The sequence below is a fragment of the Mandrillus leucophaeus genome, unplaced genomic scaffold (assembly GCF_000951045.1).
Source record: "Mandrillus leucophaeus isolate KB7577 unplaced genomic scaffold, Mleu.le_1.0 Scaffold57, whole genome shotgun sequence".
Taxonomy (NCBI): Eukaryota; Metazoa; Chordata; class Mammalia; order Primates; family Cercopithecidae; genus Mandrillus; species Mandrillus leucophaeus.
Genome location: NW_012106141.1, coordinates 5,451,918 through 5,470,928, shown reverse-complemented (window position 1 = coordinate 5,470,928; position 19,011 = coordinate 5,451,918). Strand labels below are relative to the sequence as shown.

The following is a 19,011-nucleotide window of genomic DNA, read 5'->3' as shown; positions in this document are numbered from 1 at the left end:
TTTGAAAATGACGTTCCCCTCACATCTTTGTCTTTTGAACTGAGTTGCAATGCTGAGTATGAGTTTGAGAGTCCCAAGATCCTCTAAAGCACGCTTGTCCAGCCCGCAGACTGCGGGCCGTAGGCGGCCCAGGACAGCTTTGAATGCGGCCCAACACAAATTCGTAAACTTTCTTAAAACATTATGAGAGCCTTTCGCATTTTTTTTAAAGCTCATCAGCTATTGTTAGTGTTTGTGTATCTTATGTGAGGCCCAAGACAATTCTTCTTCTTCCAGTGTGGCCCAGGGAAGCCAAAAGATCGGACACCCCTGATTTAAAGGAAGTAACTCAATTTTGTGAACCTGAAACTTGATCTTGGATGAACCAAATGAAATTTTATGATTCTCTTAAGCTCACGAAAGTTCAATAACTATGCTGTGTAAAATAGAGGTAAAAGACTTGAGTTGAACCAGGAGTGGTCGCTCACGCCTGTAATCCCAGCACTCTGGGAGGCTGAGGCGGGTGGATCACTCGAAGTCAGGAGTTCGAGACCAGCCTGGCCAACATGGTGAAACCCCCGCCTCTACTAAAAATATAAAAATTAGCCGGGCATGGTAGTGTGCACCTGTAGTCTCAGCTACTCGGGAGGCTGAGGCAGGAGAATCTCTTGAACCCAGGAGGTGGAGGTTGCAGTGAACAAGATCATACAGCTGCACTACGGCCTGGGCTGCAGAGCAAGACTCTGTCTGAAAAAAGAAAAAAAGACTTGAGTTGGTTCTAATAGAATACCTTGGAGAACCTCAAGATGCCTTCTGGTCCAGCCAGGTTTACGGATTGGAAGATATTCTGTTAATCAGAATCTCAGAGAAGGATAGGCCCTACTCGAGATAATACAGTGAGTTGTGGTGGCTGGGCTGGGCTAGAACCTGGGCCTCCTCGGTTCCAGGTCACAGGGACCAAGGGATTTGGCTTGTCTTAGTCCTACTTGTAACTACAATACTGTCTTCTGCTAGGAAGAATAAGGGCTTATAGGCTAGAGGAATTTATAGGAATTTTATTTCTTTAAAAAAATCCCTCCCAAAACAGCTTTACTGAGATATAACTCACACACCATAAAATTTACCCTTTCAAAGTATACAATTTTTAGTATATTCACAGAATTATGCAGCTATCACTATAATTTAAGAATTTTTTTTTTTTTTTTTGGAGATAGGATCTTATTCTGTTGCCTGGGCTGGAATACAGTGGTGCAGTCTTGGCTCACTGCAACCTCCATCTCCCAGGTTCAAGCGATTCTCCTTCCTCAGCCTTCCGAGTAGCTGGGATTATAGGTGCACGACACCACACCCAACTAATTTTTGTATTTTTAGTAGACATGGGGTTTCACCATGTTGGCCAGGCTGGTCTCAAACTCCTGACCTCAGGCGATCCGCCTGCCTTGGCCTCCCAAAGTGTTGGGATTACAGGTGTGAGTCACTGTGCCTGGCCAATTTTTGAATATTTTTATCCCCTCAGAAGAACCCCTGTATCCATTAGCAGTCACTCCCCCTTTCCCTTCCCCAACCAGGCCCAATAAACCACTAATCTACTCTGTCTCTATGGGTTTGTCCATTCAGAACATTTCATATGGTAAAATCATACATGTGTTCTGGTGTTACTGACTTCTTTCACTTAGCAGAATGTTTTCACGGTTCAGCCATGTTATGTCTGTACTTTATTCTTTTTCACGGCCAAGTGTTGGAACGTGTAGGATTCGAATTTTCAAATAAAGCTGTAAAGTTTTCAGATTTATTTTTACTTTGCCTGGTGTGTTTTTTCCTGGAAAGCCAATTTCTACATTTGGAGATTAAATGAGAAACTTTCTTTTTTTTTTTTGAGATGGAGTCTTGCTCTGTTGCCCAGGGTGGAGTGCAGTGGCGCGATTTCGGCTCACTGCAAGCTCTGCCTCCTGGTTTCACGCCATTCTCCTGCCTCAGCCTCCCGAGTAGCTGGGACTACAGGTGCCCACCACCACTCCCAGCTAATTTTTTGCATTTTTAGTAGAGACAGGGTTTCACCATGTTAGCCAGGATGGTCTTGATCTCCTGAAGTCGTGATACACCCGCCTTGGCCTCCCAAAGTGCTGGGATTACAGGCGTGAGCCACCGTGCCTAGCCTTAAATGAGAAACTTCCTCAAACTCCCTGTACCTAAGTGGTTGCTGCTTTTCTTAAATGTTTTGACACCAAGGAGAAAAATTAGTTTCTAGAAGAAAGTGTGTTTTCTTTTATTGCCAAGAAAATTAATGCATGTTAATTAAGATATATGCTCAAGACCCAGAGTTGTAATGAACTTTTTTCCTATATTTATTTTCCAGATGTTTGACTTATTTTAACAGTTTTCATTTTAGCAATAATGTTTCCTTCCCACTCCCAAATTTATTGGAAACCCTCAATCAACCCTATTTATTTATTTATTTTAGAGATGGGATCTCACTTTGTTGTCCAGGCTGGTCTGGAAACCCTCACTCTTACGGAGAGTATGAAAGAAGATTATGGCCAACTCTTATATAACCTTCCCCAGAGCCTCCAATTGTTAATGTTTTGACACATTTGCTTGCTTTATCACTTGCTCTAAAAATGCATATCACATACTTTTTTTTTTTAATTTATTTTTGGGACAGAATCTGGCTCTGTTGCCCAGGCTGGAGTGCAGTGGCATGATCTTGGCTCACTGCATCCTCTGCCTCCTGGGTTCAAGTGATTCTCCTGCCTTAGCCTCCTGAGTAGCTGGGAGTACAGGCACGGGCCACCATGCCCAGCTAATTTTTGTATTTTTAGTAGAGATGTGGTTGGCCAAGCTGGTCTCGAACTACTGACCTCAAGTGATCCTCCTGCCGCAGCCTCCCAAAGTGCTATAGGATTAGAGGAGTGAGCCACCATGCCCAGCCACATGCGTATTTTTTATTGAATCATTTGAAAGTACTCAGCTCATATCATGACCCTTCACCCCCACATACTTCAACAAGCATCTCTAAGAACAAGGATATTCTCCTAACCACAGTGTCTCTGCATACCCAGGACATTCTAACCACAGCGTCACTGCATACCCGGGAGGTTAGCACTGATATAGTAATAACATCTTGTGTAAAATTTCCCAAAATGCTCCCAAGTGTCCTTTATGGCAGTTTAAAAAAAATGGCATTTTTTTGGATCCAGGAACCAATTAACCATTACTCAATTGAATTTGGTTTCAAAGTCACACATCTCAACCTTTCCTTTAATCGAGAACAGCCCCCCTACCTTTTACACATTTTTTGGTCTTTCATGACCTTTACATTTTTGAAGAAATCAGGCCCATTGTAGAACTGGTGTTTCTCAAGTGTGCTTGGGGAGGGTCTTGGTAAAATGTACATTCTGATTCTGAAGAACAGGGTGGAGCCTGGGAATCTGCATTTCTAGCCAGCATCTCGGTCATGCCAGTGCAGCCGGTCTTCAGCTGCACAATGTTCCACATTCTAGGTCTGTCTGTTTCCTTGTGATTAAATTCAAGTTGAATATTTTTGGCTAGGGCACTTCCTGAGGTCGTAGGTACTTCCCATTGCCTCACAGAACAGGCACACAATCTCAGTTTGTCCTGTGACTTCGTGGTGCTAAGTGTGGTCACCTGCTTCACGTGGTGTCTGCCTGCTCTCTGTTGGAACAGTACCTTTCTCCTAGTGTAATGATTAGGTAACCTGTGATTGTAATTGATAAGTCATCTTTGAGACTACATGAATATCCTGTTCCCTAGCAATTTTCACTCATTGGTGAACTGTTTTGGGAAAAATAATAGCATCCTACAATTATAATCCCCTGCAGGTAACACGTGGCTTTTATATAATCGGCAGTTAATTGTTTGTATGTGTGTAATTTTTATTTTTTATTTTTTTGAGATGGAGTTTCACTCTTGCCCAGGCTGGAGTGCAATGGCGCAATCTCCAGCTCACCGCAATCTCCAGCTCACCGCAACCTCCGCCACCTGGGTTTAAGCAATTCTCCTGCCTCAGCCTCCCAAGCAGCTGGGATTACAGGCATGTGCCACCACACCTGGCTAATTTTGTATTTTTAGTAGAGATGGGGTTTCTCCATGTTGGTCAGGGTGATCTCGAACTCCCAACCTCAGGTGATCCGCCTGCCTTGGCCTCCCAAAGTGCTGGGATTATAGGCATGAGCTACTGCGCCTGGTGTAATTTTTGTTTTTACAATGTAGCTAGTAACTGATAACTGTCATTTGTGTTTTAAACATCGGCTTTTACAGCTTCTCAGTACATTTCACTCTATGTATGTTTTTGTTAGAGCATTTGTTGTCCTGTGTAATGGTTTAGGAAATCCTGTAGGCCAAATGAAGGGCTCGAGACTCACCTGTGTTCCTACCAAGGTTGCCAGAGAAAATACAGGTAAATTTGAATTTCAGATAGACAATGAATAACTTTTTAGTATTTATGTTCCAAGTATGGCAGATAGCTCTCACATGTTACAAGTCGTTGCATAGGACATACCTATACTAAATGATGTGTTGTTTATCTAAATTCATATGTAACTGATATCTTGTATTTTTATTTATAAAATCTTCCAAGCCCACATCCCGCCTTCTCAGGGATGGCCACCATTTGTGTTTGCGGCCTGGTGGTGTTTGCAACTGCAGGAAAGGCCTTGGAGGAGGAGAGAACCGTAGTGGTATCTCCTTGCTGTGGCCTTGGGCACTGGGGTGGGGGCTAGATGAGGAATTAGCTGCATATGACCTCACCCATGAAGAATGTGCCCTTGCTAGGTATTAGCAGAGGTTTAGGCTCCAGGGAGCCATTGTCAGAAGCTTGTCAGTGATGTCATCAGCTGGAAGGCCAGCTTTCAGGCCTCAGGAAAAAGCTTGAAAGCCAGGGCTCCAGTTTTGGTAATAAATGGTAATGGAGTTTCACAGGTAGGGTGTGGAGGAATTTATTATGACAGGAAGCCTGATGGAGCCTCCTGCCTGTGTGCAGCCCCCAGCCAGGTTTCTGAGTTCTGATGAACTACCAGAAGCTTCCACCACAGCCTGTGATTACACTGTTGGCTCAATGCCCTGGAAAAATTGGCTTGCTCTTGGGGAACACTCCAGGAGCTGCAAAGAGGGTGTCAGGACTGTTATGCAGCTCCCCTTAAATTGGGGAGGAGGAGAGGCTGATGTGAAAGTTGTTCATTAGACTGCTCAGGGCAGTGTGAGAAAACGTGTAATCTGTGGGCATCTACGCCCAGCTGCCCCTCTGATCTCACCCACTACTGTGGGAGGACTGCGTGGATGGGGGCGGGGGAGGGTCCTCTGGATTTAGACACTCACAAAACTTCCTTTTACTGTGTTCATTGGAAGAAATAGAAAATGCCTTTTTTTTTTTTTTTTTGAGACAGAGTCTCGCTCTGTCGCCAGGCTGGAGTGCAGTGGCACGATCTTGGCCCACTGCAACTTCTGCCTCCCGGGTTCTAGCAATCCTCCTGCCTCAGCCTCTGGAGTAGCCAGGACTACAGGCGCGTGCCACCACGCCCAGCTAATTTTTATATTTTTAGTACAGACAGGGTTTCACCATGTTGGCCAGGACGGTCTCGAGCTCTTGACCTCGTGATCCACCCGCCTCGGCCTCCCAAAGTGCTGGGATTACAGGCGTGAGCCACTGCGCCTGGCCTCTTTTTCATTTTTAAAGGGTAATTTGCTGTGCAGGAGTGGGCTCTCAGACCAGAAGGGAGGACCTGAATTAAATCAAGGACTGAGTATGGTAACTACAGCCATTTAATTTTATTTGAAGCCTCACGTAAAATGTTCTGGAAAAAACAGGGGTTCCAGGGGTGGGTGGGCAGTTTCAATCATGGACTGGATTTTGTGGTTCAAATTTCTCCGGGCCTGTTGGAGATTCCCGTTAAGCAGTTACCCAAGGCAGTTCCGCCCAGCTGAAGTATTGATTACCTGCACGCTGTACCAGTGAGGACTCACGGGTGAGCAGCTGGGAGGCGCTGAGCTTGATTCTGAAACCCTGGCCTCCATCCCACCTGACATTCAACATCATATTAGAATTTGGAAGACCCTTAGTCTCCAGATTGGTGCACTGGGTAACTCCTGAAATGGGGTGACTGAGATGGGTCCTCTGTGCCCCCTTTTCTTCCACAGCTTCCCCTGGGGCCCCTCTGCTCACTGGCATGTGGTTCTGGGCAAATAGGCCTCTCCCAGTATTTGTTTTGGCATCTGTGAAATGGGGTAATATTTGTTCCTATTGTGGGTGAAGTACTGCTGCTGGGGTGCTCAGGTTACTCACTCTGTGGGTAGCTGATAATGGCTGGGCAAGAGGCATTTTAGAGGAAATCTGTGCCATCAAAAGAGTTGGGCCTGATCACACTTTTGCTTTTGAATATGCTTTGTCCCAGCCTGGCCATTCGTCACTTGGAACCCTGTGGGTCTCTCTGACCCACTGTAAAATGGATATGCCATGGAGTTGTCCCAGGAATCAAGGGCAGGTCCTCTCCAATGAGTGATGGGCTTACCTCTCACTTCTCTAACAAACACCCTTCTGCTTCCTTGTGTAAGATTTCACTATTAGTGGCTATTCTTCTTTACTGAAGAAAAAGGGAGACACATGCCCCTTCCAGTTCACTGTTCACCACTGCAGCGTATTTATTCCAAGGGACTGGCAGAATCATCCCTTTCTTTGTTAGAATGTGGTTTTGTTACCTTGAGACAAGTGGCCCGCATGTCTGCACTGAAGGCGGCTTCGCTCAATAGCCTTGGGCACCTCCAGTTCTGCAGGTATGTACAGTACTTGCTCTCCTTTCCCTTTCTTTGTATACTTTTTCTGGTCTGCTACGGGTCCATCTGCATGTGGATAAAGGGTTGTCTTCTTGAGTAGTGATTTTGCTGTGATGTGATTCCCGTGGAGACAGTGATTCCGAAGGTAGACCCAACTGGAAAGCTTTTAAATTGCTGATACCCCAGCCCCACTCCCCAAGAGATGTTGATTTTGTTTTGTTTTGGGGAGGGGCAGTTTTTTTTTTTAGAAAAGCTTTTTGATGTGTAGCTATGGTTGAGACTGAAGTGATTTTTGTGAGTAACAGAGAAGTGTTAAGGCTTGAGAAGAAAGTTGGAAGAGCCATGCCTGAGATAGGACCAAAGTCATGTGCCTGGCATTAGCCCAGAGCAACCCTGACCTGTTGGACAGCTGGGCTGGATGGTTGGGGTCAGGGGAGATACTTGCTTTATTTAATTGATTATTAATTTAGAGATGCAGTTTCACTCTTGTCACCCAGGCTGGAGTACAATGGCACAATCTTGGCTCACTACAACCTCCGCCTCCTGGGTTCAAGCAATTCTCCTGCCTCTGCCTCCTGAGTAGCTGGGACAACAGGCGTATGCCGCCACGCCTGGCTAATTTTTGTATTTTCAGTAGAGATAGCGTTTCACCATGTTGACCAGGCTGGTCTCGAACTCCTGACCTCAGGTGATCCTTCCACCTCTGCCTCCCAAAGTGCTGGGATTACAGGTGTGAGCCACTGTGCTCAGCCTCGACTCGCTTTATTATATCCACACTTGGAATACAATTTGGATTGATTGTAGTGGGACATTTTATAATTAGGAAAAATTAATCAGGAAAAATCACTCCGTGTAGATTAGTACCACCATGTGAGGGGACAAGAATTTCTTCAAATTAGGAACTTCTTCCAACAGGACTGACAGGGTCCAAAACTACTCTTGGATCCGGCTTTAAGATGGACCCAGCCCACTGTTGAGTCCCCTCTGAGGTCTTCTCTCTGTGGATGGATTTGATTGTTAACAATGGCTGAGTCATTTGGCACCCAGCCTGGTGAGTAAGACAGCTGAGTAAGAGGGGAAACAGGGCCTTTGGTCAGAAAAACCGGACTGACTTCAGTCTTATCTGTTTCGAGAAGCCCCAGAAGCTGCAAAAATTGCAGCTTCCAGACGTTAGTGTGCCGTGGTCATGACATCGGTGTGGATGGCAGGTTGTCATCTGAGCAGTCAGGGCGGCAGCACACAGCTTGCGGGCTGGCTAATGGCCGAGGTGTGTGAACTGACCTGCCCCTAGTGACTTCAGCGCTGAGCACACCATAGGAGCAGTACTAATGGTATGGACAGTATGCTCAGAGGACGTTAGGGAGCACAGCTGTGTGTAAAGGGCGTGCCCTGCCCTGTCCAGAGATAGAGCAGCTATAGCACTGAAACCCCATGGTCACCCTTGTGTTTCTACACTTCTGCCTGTGCCAAGTCTAGCTTATGTGTCTCCTCCATTTCGTGTGTACATGGGGGTATTTTTTTCTGCTAAGCAGCTGCTATTTATGCCTCTCAGTACTGTGCTTAGTGTGTACCGTTCCTGCAAGGTATAGACATTGTCAGCCCATTTTACAGATGAGGAAAATGGAGTTTTTGAGAGGGTGAGATCATTCAGTGGCAGAATGGAATGTTAACCCAGGTAGCCTAACCTCTGTGCTGTAGATCTGATGTCCATTTGAGGCTTAGACTTCCCATCTGTGTCTAGAGTCTAGCCCTTAAAAAATGTGATAAACAGGTTTTCAGGTAAGTCTATTAATTTCAGAAAGACATTATTATTATTTTTTAGAAAGTTAGAGCTTATATTAGGGCTCAGTCTATCCTCCTGCCTCAGCTTCCTGAATAGCTGGGACTGCAGGCACATGCCACCATGCCTGGTTAATTTCTGTAGTATACATCATTGATTGCTGAGAAGTCACAGCCATTTGTTAAATAACTGAGCTATTCATAGCCAAATCATTTTCAAAAACACCAATATAAGCAAAAACAAAACATTTATTTATTTATTTATTTATTGAGATGGAGTCTTGCTGTCACCCAGGCTGGAGTGCAGTGGCCCGATGTCAGCTTACTGCAACCTCTGCCTCCCGGGTTCAAGCAATTCTTCTGCCTCAGCCTCCTAAGTAGCTGGGACTGCGGGCACTCACCACCATGCCCGGCTAATTTTTTGTATTTTTAGTAGAGACAGGGTTTCACTGTGTTAGCCAGGATGATCTTTATCTCCTGACCTTGTGATCTGCCTGCCTCAGCCTCCCAAAGTGCTGGGATTACAGACGTGAGCCACTGCACCTGGCCCAAACATTTATTTTTTTAAATGAAAATGTGTTTATGTTATAAACAGTGCCTTCTTACTAATTTTACAGGCCCTGTGCTAGGGACATGGCCTCATCTTCCACTATCTTAGAGTGAAGAAGTAAAGACAGAGAAAGTGTGCTTAAGTTGCTACACAGATCTCATTGCAGTGCCTCCCAGAGGCGTGAAGAGCAACGCCTTTCACCTGGGCTGTCCTAGAAGGCCCACGGCAGTGGTGGGGTTGGTGAACAGTGGGGCTTAAAGGGGTGAATTCAGAAGACAAAGGACCTTCTGGGCAAAGAAGGGCCCACTAGAGGGGAAGTGCAGGAGTGTGAGAGTGCCTGGAGTTGCCCACTCACTGGCTCTGGCACTTGGTGCTGAGTGCTTGGGAAGCGTTGGGAGGATCAGTTATGTTGCTGGCTGGGTTCTAAAGAACCTCAAAAGTTATATAAAAGTTACCTTTGATTTGGCTGTGCTACCCTCCAGTTACGTGGCTAGTTAAATTAATTAAACCAAATTTAGAATTAAGCTCAGCCATACTAAGCATATTCAGTGTTCAATAAGTACATATGGCTTGTGGCTAAGGCTCTGGACAGTGTACATATAAAACATTTCCATCGTTGCAGAAGCTTCTATTGAACAGCAGTTGTATTAGTCTGTTCTCAATGCTGCTGTGAAGAAATACCTGAGACTGGGTAATTTATAAAGGAAAGAGGTTTAATTGACTCCCAGTTCCACAGGACTGGGGAGGCCTCAGGAAACCTACAGTCATGGCAGAAGGGGAAGCAAACATGTCCTTCTTCACAAGGCAGCAGCAAGAAGTGCAGAGAGAAGAGGGAGAAAAGCCCCTTATAAAGCCATCAGATCTTGTGAGAACAGCAGCATGGGGGTAACCATTCCCATGATTCAGTTACCTCCCACCAGTTCCCTCCCGTGACATGTGGGGATTATGGGAACTACGATTTAAGATGAGATTTGAGCGGGGACATAGCCAAGCCACATCAGTGGTGCTATTAGACAGTGGTGCTGTGGTGTGTAGGTGGGAAAACTATGGCCTGTGGGCCAAATCTGGCCCTCTGCCTATTTTTATAAAGTTTTATTGGAACACAGGCCACACCCATTTATTTATGTACTGTCTATGGACACTTTCACACTGCAACAATAGATCTAAATAGTTGCAAAGAGACTGTGTGGCCCACAAAACCTAAATATTTACTATCCAGGCCAGGCACGGTGGCTCGTGCCTGTAATCCCAGCACTTTGGGAGGTTGAAGTGGGCAGATCCCTTGAGGTCAGGAGTTCAAGACCATCCTAGCCAACATGGCGAAATCCTGTCTCTACTAAAAATACAAAAATTAGCTGGGCTTGGTGGTGCTTGCCTGTAATCCCAGCTACTTGGGTGTCGAGATATGAGAATTGCTTGAACCCAGAAGGCAGAGGTTTCAGTGAGCTGGGATCATGCCACTGTATTCCACCCTGGGTGACAGAGTGAGATTCTGCCTCTCAAAAAAAAAAAAAAAAAAAAAATTTACTCTCTGGCCCTTTATGGAAAGTTTGCTGACCTCTTCTATAGATGGTAGTGTACAGCAGAAGGTGTTCAAGCCAGGAGTAACATGAATGATTGTATTTACGGCCTAAGACAATAACTCTGGTAGTGGTGGGCGGGCCATGTTGGTGGAGAAACCCATTTTCAGTGACTTCCAAGAGTCAGCGTGAGAAATGACTGAGGCCTTGCCCTGGCAGGAATGGTTCCATTAATCTGTGTCTCATTTGACAAATGAGGAACTACAAATGGGAACTACAGTTTAAGATGAGACTTGGGCGGGGACACAGCCAAACCACATCAGTGGTGCTAATAGACAGTGGTGCTGTGGTGTGTAGTGGGGAAAACTATGGCCTGTGGGCCAAATTTTGAAGTCCTTTTACTTTTTGGTTCTAAAAATTATTAACTGTAGCCAGAGTTGTTAACTTAATATGTCTTGGACCTCTTGGGCTCTCTGAAGACTGTACTGTTTTTTTCCATATAATAATATACCAATGATATTGAAATAGATATCAGAAATAAAATTTTTAGACATAGTAATAAGTGCACATCTGTATTAAAATGTGTAATAACAAGATCTAACAGTGAGTCTAATAACTACCATCATTTTCATGTAGCAGTCGCATAAAGGATAGTTTGTACTATATCTAAAACACTGTCACATGACAGGAGAAGATCTGATTTCTTTGGTGATAAAACGACAGGTGCTGCTAATACACCTGTGTTTTATGGTCTTCGTTCATAATGGAAAGAAATGCTATTAATACATTTTATTTATTTATTTATTTATTTATTTGAGGTGGAGTCTTACTCTATCTCCCAGGCTGGAGTGCGGTGGCATGATCTCGGCTCACTGCAATCACCACCTCCTGGGTTCAAGCGATTCTCCTGCCTCAGTTTCTGCCTCAGCTTCTCGAGTAGCTGGGATTATAGGCGTGCTCTACCATACCCAGCTAATTTTTGTATTTGTAGTAGAGACGGGGTTTCAACATATAGGCCAGGATGGTCTTGATCTTCTAACCTTGTGATCCGCCTGCCTTGGCCTCCCAAGGTGCTGGGATTACAGGCGTGAGCCACCACGTCCTGCAACTAACTCAGTTATTTAACAATTGACCGTAATTTCTCAGCAATCAGTGTGTACTTGGAAATTGTTGGGATATGAGAGAACTAACATATAACTCATTTTCTTTTTTTTTGAGGCAGGGTCTCTCTTTGTTACCCAGGCTGGAGTGCAGTGGCATGAACAGGACTCACTGCAGCCTTGACCTGGGCTCAATCCTCCCACCTCAGTCTCCTGAGTAGCTGGGACTACTGGCACGTGCCACCATGCCTGGTTAATTTTTGTATTTTCTGTAGAAATGGGGTCTTACTGTGTTGCCCAGGCTGATCCTGAACTCCTGAGCTCAAGTGATCCACCCTTTGGCCTTCCAACATACTGGGATTACAGGGGTGAATGAACCACCACACTTGGCCTGGAACTTCTTTAAATACCAAAGTTAGTAATTAGTGAAGATGATAGTCTGCAAGCGCTGAATTATACTTCTATTAATTTCAATTCCTTTCAACTTTCTAATGTTTTATGCCCAGTCTGTCCTATCTGCCTCTACCCAGCTTTAGAAGTATTTTGTTGGTTCCTGAGAAGGAGCTGTGCCTGAGGGGTATGAGGTTGCCCTCTGGGTTCAGTGAGGAGATTTGGGAAGAGTTTTTATTTGTAGGCTTAGATGGAGGGACCCGTAAAGGGACCTGACATTAGCTGATGGCCACTGGGCTAGGGAACAACTTAGAGGTAGCTAACAGGATTCAGGGAGAGTAGATTTGGTGGGAGAGAGTAGCCTAGGATTAATCCAATTGGGTTTTTATGGGTAGTTTGGTAGTTGGTTGACTGGGTGGGTCGTCCCTTGGTAGTTATTTGTTGATTAGTGGTGGTTGTTAGGTTGGTTACACTTACATTATAGTTGATGGAATCTCAGATTTGGATCTAATACCACATGTAAGTCGAGTGTTTTTTTTTTTTTTTTTTTTTTTTTGAGACTTTTTTGGCTCTTGTTGCCCAGGCTGGAGTGCAGTGAAACAATCCTCGGCTCACTGCAACCTCCGCCTCCTGGGTTCAAGCGATTCTCCTGCCTCAGCCTCCTGAGTAGCTGGGATTACAGGCATGCACCACCACACCCGGCTAATTTTGTATTTTTAAGAGATGGGGATTTCACCATATTGGTCAGGCTGGTCTCACACTTCCAACCTCAGGTGATCCGCCCACCTCAGCCTCCTAAAGTGCTGGAATTACAGGTGTGAGCCACTGTGCCCAGCCAGTTGAGTAGATTTTATTAGCACTCAAGCTTTGTGGCTCATTGCTATTATTGTGCATGTGACAGTTTTATCTTTAAGTAGCATTAGGGATGCTACTTGGATGTTATAGTTGTTACAGAAATAATTTTTACTAACTTTTACTAAGTTCTCTTTCCTCTCCTGTGTAGAAAGTTTAGCGTGAAGTAGCAATTGGCTGGAGGTTCAGAAGGTTTCCCCCTTTCACATAATTTGATGTTCCAGTTGTCCACATCTGGACGACTCCCTCTCTTTCTACTGATGAAAGCAGTGGGCCAAATTATGGGGCTCCATCCCTGCATCTTCCTGCTTGTCTAAATCTTCATCACAGACAACATATTGCCATTAGAAGCTCTAAAGGAAACCTAGAAAGGAGGAGAAGCTGGTTTTAGCCCAAATTCCTCAAAATCATCGCCCGTTGTTTAAGAATTACAGTTTGCACTGGAACAATAAGATGTTCCTTAATGTGGTTTTTAAGTGAGTTGGTTGTCACCAGAATTTCATAAACACTGTGGCTAAGGATTGTGCAAAAGGGTGTGCTTCCCTTTAGCATCCTTAATTAGGGACAACATTTTGAAAACTGCTTTTTATTGTCCTTTATCTGCAAAACTTCTTGAATCCAAATAGCAAGATTCTAATTTCTTAATCACTGCCACAGAAAGTTGTAGATTAGAGAAAGCTCCAATTCCTTATTTCCTGTCTTCCTTTTTTTGTGTGTTTATTGCCTGTGTCTCATCCTCACTCCTGCCAGTTTTATAGAATGTAACCTCCCAGCCTCTGGGAATGTTTGGAAGACTTGTTTGTAGAGGATCTGAAGAGCAGTTTAAAGTGGACTTACCCAGACTGCCTTCTGGAGAACATTAGTCTCTTTTGAGATAAAACTTTTAAACATCCCCTAGTCCAATAGTGTTGGCAAATTCCCTGTGACACCGTAGCCCTCTCTTTGAGATTGTCAATGTACACTGGCATGTTAAAGGCTCTGAGAAGTCCTGCAGCAGTTAAAAAATTGTTTAGTCTAGTGTGCCTCCAGTTGTTTGGCCACTGAAACCCCTTTTCCGGAAAAACCAGCTAACATCTGGTAGTCTTTTCTAAGAGGTGGTACTGAAGATGATACTCATGTTACACATTTAAAAATTCTAACGTGTATTTTTCATGTATTTATAAAATGCAACAAATGTATCAAACCTGTGATTTCTAAGACATAATTACTTAAGCTAAGGAAAAAAGAAAACATGAGTGAAGGAAAAACTTTAGTAAATGGGCCAGGTGGTAAGAGGAGAGAGCCTTGTCTGTGAGTGTGGTCTAGGGGGATGCTGGACCTAGCTTTTCAGAGCTAGGTTCAGGCAGAGCTGCTCTGAGATGTAGACATTGCAGCTGGGGTTCTTGTTGAGCCGGGAAGCAGCTTCTGACTCAGGCGCAGACTGTTTAGATGAGCTGGTCATAAAGAGCCCTGACTGTGGACTGCGTCTCCAGCCACGGCAGCAGCTGGTGGATGGGGTGATGCCTTGTATATTCATCGTGTGTCGCTCGCCTGCCCTGCCCTTGGACAGCGCGCCTCAGGAATGTTAGAATGTGTTCCCCCTTTAGCAGCAAAGCCGATCTGCTGGTTACTTAGTCTGTTTATCTTACTGCCACGACCGTTTATCATGGGCCAGAGTTCAGGGGCACAGTGATAAATCTCTTTTAGGAGGATGATGTAACTCTCAGCATTTTCCCCCTCCTTGGTTCTGAGTTTTTAAAGCCTTCGTAACACCGTGTCCTTGTTTGGGCATCTTCCTGTGTCCTCCCATTTGGGTCTCCAGGGTGAAATGGCCAACAGTGGATTCCAGAGTCATGGCCTGAGTTCAGATTCCTGCTCTGCTGCTTATCAACTCTGTGACTTTGGGTTTAATTGACCTATTCATTATTTTTCTTAATCTGGAAAATGGAGCCAACAGCAGTTCCTCTTAAAGCAGCTGTGAGGATTCAAGGGGGTAACTGCATGGGACCAGGCCCTCGGGCTTCACCTCTCACTGGGAAATTGGACCTCTGCATAATGGACAAGCTCTCTTTAGGGTGCAAGTGAACGGGGCACAAGGGAGTTAGGAAGGTGGGCGTTTTTTTGTTTTTGTTTTTGTTTTTTGGTGGCTTGAAAAACATGCCCAAGGCTGGGTGTGGTGGCTCACGCCTGTAGTCCCAGCACTTTGGGAGGCCAAGGCGGGAGCATTGCTTGAGCCCAAGAGTTTGAGATCAGCCTGGGCAACATGGTGAGACCCCGTCTCTTTTGTTTTTTGAGATGGAGTCTCGCTGTGTTGCCCAGACTGGAAAGCAGTGGTGCAATCTCAGCTCACTGCAATCTCCACCTCCCAGGTTCAAGCGATTCTCCTGCCTCAGCCTCCTGAGTAACTGGGATTACAGGCATGTGCCATCATGCCCAGTGAATTTTTGTGTTTTTAGTAGAGATGGCATTTTGTCATGTTGGCCAGGCTGGTCTCGAACTCCTGATCGCAGGTGACCCTCCCACCTTGTCTCCCAAAGTGCTAGGATTATAGGCGTGAGCTGCTGTGCTTGGCTGACCCAAAAAATTAGCTGGGTGTGGTGGCACACATCCCTGTAGTCCCAGCTACATGGGAGGCTGAGGCAGGAGTATTGCTTGAGGCCAGCCTGGGTAACAGAGCAAGACCTTGTCTCAAAACAAAAAAAAAAAAGAAAGAAAGAAAAAAAGAAAAGAAAAACATGCCCAAAGGCAACCAAATGACTCCATCTTTTGCAATGTAATCTTCAACATCTACTCCTCTGGCAAGCTGTTTGGAAATGGCAAAGTCCATCTCCTGAGGCTGGGAGATTGCTTGTCCAGGATGGGTGTGTCTGGTGAGGAATGGAAGGCATTTGGATGGCCACTGAGAAAACTGAGCCAAGGAGCATCAGAAAGACAATCAGGCAAACCCACAGAGTCTCCAGGTATTCCTTTGCTGATAGGTAACATTGCACTAGCTGTTTAAACAAACCGGTGAAAGGCCATCACCCTACTACCCCGCCTCACCTCCATTCCTTGCTGCTCTTCCCAGAAGCAACTGCGCGATCCGGGAATAATTTTTTGTCTTGTCAAGAGACAGTCTGTACATAGATGAATTCAATTATATGATTTCTGTAGTACCCTGTACTCAAATTTGAACCTGCCATACACATTGCTTTTGTCATTTCATAATATCTGTTGATTTTCCCACATTAGTACCTATAGATCCTGACAAACAATTTTGTTAAGATGAAGATTTCTTCATATGTATATTACTATGTTTCTTTTTTTGGCGGTGTATGTCAAGATTTATTATAAAAGCAACAGATGGGTAGGGCGTGGTGGCTCATTCCTGTAATCCCAGCACTTTGGGAGGCCGAGATGGGAGGATCGCTTGAGCCCAGGAGTTCAAGACCAGCCTGGGAAACCTGGCGAAATCCTGTCTCTACAAAAATTATGAAAATTATCCAGGCATGGTGGTGACCGTCCCAGCTACTCGGGACCCAAATGTCCCAGCTACTCAGGAAGCTGAGTTGGAGAGCCTGATCCTCAGAGGTCAAGGTTGTAGTGAGCCGTGACTGCCCCACTGCACCCCAGCCTAGGTGACAAAGTGAGACCCTGTCTCCCCCTGGCCTCCAGAAAAAAAAAAAAGGGTAAAATATGTAGTTTAAATTTTAAAAATTCAAATTTTTTTGGACTGGGCGTGGTGTCTCACGCCTGTAATCCCAACACTTTGGGAGGCCGAGGTGGGCAGATCACCTGAGGTCAGGAGTTCAAGACCAGCCTGGCCAACATGGTGAAACCCTGTCTCTACAAAAGCACAAAAATTAGCTGGGCATGATGGTGGGTGCCTGTAATCCCAGCTACTTGGGAGGCTGAGGTGGGAGAATCGCTTGAACCTGGGAGGTGGAGGTTGCAGTGAGCCGAAATCGTGCCACTGCACTCCAGCCTGGGTGACAGAGCGAGACTCCATTTAAAAAAAAACAAACAAAAAAAATTTCAAGCAATGCAGAATAAATAACAACAATAAAATGAAAGCCCATCTTCCACCATCGGCTTCTTAGTTTTCCTCCTAGAAGGAGCCAGTGAGGACAGTTTGGTGTTCATGCTTCCAGATCTTTCTGTTCAGATGCAGTCATGACTTTTGAAAAACAGGATTGTACAGTTTATACTTTTCTACAAATTATCCCCTTGCCTTAATACATCATAGAAGCCTGTTCATATTGGAACAAACAAACCTTTCATATTCTTTTCACAGCAGCCTGTTTTCCTCTTGCTTGAATGTAAAGTTTATTTAACCACTTACTGTCAGGGAGGCATTTGTTTTCAGTTCTCCCTCCCTCCCCCCCAATTATCTTGCAATGAACTGCTTTAATGGCTAAAGATCACTTTAATATCAAAACCTCCCCCATCTCCCATTAGAAAAAGAAATCATGTTAGGGAACTTCAAATTGAATTTACGGACCTTGTGTTTAATTTTGTGTTCGCAGTGGCCCAGCCTGGCCCCTGCAGACTGTCCGGGAATCTGCAGGAGGAGTTGGGGTAGCCTGCACACTGGAGCACACTGCCAGTTCATTCAGCAGCTCACCGAGCAAGAAACATCTTGATTCTATCAGGCTTAATCCTGTGTCCCATTAGGGACCCAGCTCTTGTGGTCATTAGCAGATGGAATGCTCATCTGTGCTAGAAGGTGGAATTCTAGGGCATTGGGCTCTGAGTAGTCTTGAACCAGAATTGAATGGCTTGAATCCTTTTTACAATGCCGATGGGGAGGCACCCTTAGCTCCCAAACTTGTGTGTGTTATAATACTATGGCAGTAATAACAGTGGTTGCAGTAGCCCCCATGAATTTGATGGGATGATCATCAGGCAGTGCTGCTTGCTTGCTTTACTCCATCTTATCACCGCAGCCTGATGAGGCGAGGCAGTTACGACTCTCATTTTGCAGATGAGGAGATGGGGCACAGGGACTCAACCCACTTATGGTCACACAGCTAGTAAGTCACTGTGCTTGGGTGGTGAACCAGGCTTCTCTGACGCCCCAGCAGGACGTCTGAACTTCTAGCTGCCCCATCACTGACTGACTTAATGCCCCTGACTCCTGGGTGACTTGGCCACCAGTAACTTCAGCCAGCAACCTGCCCTTTCTTTGAGTGGGTTCCACCCATCCCTGCACCATGCTTTTTACTCTGGATGTTGGTGGCGTGGAATTCCACCCGTAAGAAAGAGGTCAGTCCCTGGGCTGAGAGAGTTCTTTGCAGAGAGCTCTATTGGGATTGGGTGGGACGTGTGCTCGGAGGCCTCCTCACGTAATTGTGGGCTGAAAGGTCCAGATTTGGGGACATAAAGTTGTACCATCAGCTGAGCTAAAGACAGGGCACAGGGAGGAACCATCCAGAAAGTGTCAGTGTAGGTAAAGCAGGCAGAGTTCCCCCTATCTGTCCTCTGAGGGACTCCTTTCTTGTGGCTTCCTCCCCTTTCTGTGGTGATGGTCAGAGCCAGCGGTTATAAATTATTTGGAATTTTCCTCAGCTTGGTTCCTACTCAAGACTTTAAATTAGGAGTTTTGTTCCTTTTATGACTTCACAATCTTTGGGCAGGCTGCCATCTTTATAACAGGCTTATATGAGTTGTAACCTGAGGTGAGTTACAGGGGAAAAATGGAAGCGGATTTCTTCTCTTTCAAACCAAGGAAACCACCTTGATCTGACTTTGTAACAAAGCTCAACTTTTATAAGTTTGCAATTAAAGGATAAATACCTATCCTATTTATTATTATCATGAACTTTTTATCATAAAAGGGAGAAAAAACTCTCAGGAAACATAGCCTAGTATGAGGGACAGAAAGCCGAAAGGTTTTTTTTTTTTTTCTTCCTTTAAAAGGTCCTCAATGTCTTGCCCTGTGGACACTGGTTTTCATTATAATAATGCTGTTATCTCTTTGTAGAGTCATTTAAAGCCAATTTAACTTTCTCATTTAAAAGTATAATTGGTATTCAGCACAGAGCTGGGAGCTCAGTAGGCAGTTAGAAAATATGTGTGTGTGTGTGTGTGTGTGTGT

At 45.1% G+C, this 19,011-nt stretch overlaps 1 protein-coding gene across 1 annotated transcript in view; it reads left to right on the top strand.

The window, feature by feature from the left end:
* Positions 1-3,591: 3,591 nt before the first annotated feature.
* Positions 3,592-19,011, top strand: part of FLNB (filamin B, beta) — a 130,023-nt gene continuing 114,603 nt past the window's right edge. The window contains exon 1 of the mRNA XM_011998389.1: positions 3,592-3,713. The gene's annotated coding sequence lies outside the window, so the exon portion shown is untranslated. The remainder of the gene's footprint in view (positions 3,714-19,011) is intronic.